The sequence below is a fragment of the Lagopus leucura genome, unplaced genomic scaffold (assembly GCF_019238085.1).
Source record: "Lagopus leucura isolate 7727_CA_CO unplaced genomic scaffold, USGS_WTPT01 Super-Scaffold_100088, whole genome shotgun sequence".
Classification (NCBI taxonomy): domain Eukaryota; kingdom Metazoa; phylum Chordata; class Aves; order Galliformes; family Phasianidae; genus Lagopus; species Lagopus leucura.
In genome coordinates, this window is record NW_024962319.1 from 285233 (window position 1) to 285979 (window position 747).

A 747-nucleotide genomic window follows, 5' to 3' on the forward strand; every position below is an offset into this window, starting at 1 on the left:
ACACACACACACACACACACACACACACACACACACACACAGTGTAAGTGACTCGTTTGTACATCACGTTTAGTTTAGATACTGGTGTATGTATAGATGACAAAGTATATTTCTATAAACTTGGCAGTTAGGTGCATGTGTGCGTTTCCATCTCTGTATTTCAGGGCACTGTGTTGTTTCCGTGCGTAGCTGAGGGCAGGAGAGAAGTGGGTGTGAAAGGGCCGAGATGCTGTCAGTATTTCCAGGCAAGCCCTCCAATAAATGTTGATGTTGCCACATTATGGGATCTGCTCTGTTGGCACGTTGATGGCACCTGGGGCTCTGTGAGGCTGGGGGAAATGATGAGGGTTTGTTACTCCTGGCACAGGTAACAGCGTTTGCTCTTGCAGATGGTCCCACATCCCCAGCTGCTCCCTGCTTTCATTGCCCCTCTATGCAAACGATTAAGCAACGTGACTTTATAAATAATGTCACTTTCTTTTGTACCTGAGAGTCTCCTGCGTTGCCATTCAACAGGCAATTAATGAGTTTACCTGGGAGATAAGTACTGGGGAAGCTGCCTAGGGATGGGGAAGCCTGAATCCCTTCCTTGGGAGTAACCTGTGATGAAATTTAGCCCCACGGCCATCTCCCATGCACAGCCCCAGTGATGCCTTTTGGTTCCCAGCTGCAGGATTTGGGCTTGGAGTTATTCTAACTTTCACTTTTAGGTCCCTGGAGGTGCTCAAGGCCAGGTTGGATGGGACC